At 47.2% G+C, this 791-nt stretch overlaps 1 protein-coding gene across 2 annotated transcripts in view; it reads right to left on the minus strand.

The window, feature by feature from the left end:
- LOC111673180 (uncharacterized) overlaps window positions 1-791 on the minus strand; it is a 125194-nt gene that overhangs the window by 10685 nt on the left and 113718 nt on the right. The window lies entirely within an intron of this gene.

Consider the following 791-nt stretch of genomic DNA (forward strand, 5'->3'; position numbering starts at 1 on the left):
GGTTTTGTCCGGTTGCCTTCGATATCAGAAAATCTCAAAGGAGGAGAAGGAGGAGACGTCGGCACGGCGACGGCCACGCCCTCCTCTTGGAGGGAGAAACCCTGCCTCTCATTGGCCGAGGAGACGCTGGCCATCACGTGCATTCCTGCGGCTGATTGGACGGGAGCCGAGAGGGGAGGTGAGGGGTTTGGTGGCGGACAGGTTGGTCACCGAGGGGATGGGCGACCATGGTGACGGGGGGAGTGACGATGATGAAGATGGGTCATCGCTTTAGGAGCATCACAGGTTGCTGAAGGGTCAAAGGTCAAATCCAGAGGTCGGGAGACGCATGGGACCAGAGCGGGAGAGAAAAGAAAAGAAAAACTTTAGTAAACTTTTGTTTAAAGTTTCTCAGTGTCACAGTTGGTTCTTTTAATTAATCCCCTCATTAATATTTTATATATTTAACATTTATTAACGTTTGATCACATGTGGTGATGATGTCAGAGCAGGAGGAGGAGCTGCAGAGGTGAACGACTCGGAAAAATCCGACTCACACCGACTTTCACACTGAGTCAGCGTCTGTGTCAATGTGTGTGTGTCACTTTCAAAAGTGCCTTGTAATTAGATAATAGTTAATCAAACATTAATAACATTACGCAACATTAAACATTTGCTTTTGTGTGTTTGTGTGTTTGTGTGTGTCATTGAAACTTGATGTGTTTGTTTTCTCTGTGTGATCAAACAGCACCACACACACACACACACACACACACACACACACACACACACACACACACACACACACACAC

The sequence above is a fragment of the Seriola lalandi genome, unplaced genomic scaffold (assembly GCF_002814215.2).
Source record: "Seriola lalandi dorsalis isolate HSWRI2012SDOR001 ecotype SW California unplaced genomic scaffold, Sedor1 jcf7180002054913, whole genome shotgun sequence".
NCBI lineage: Eukaryota > Metazoa > Chordata > Actinopteri > Carangiformes > Carangidae > Seriola > Seriola lalandi.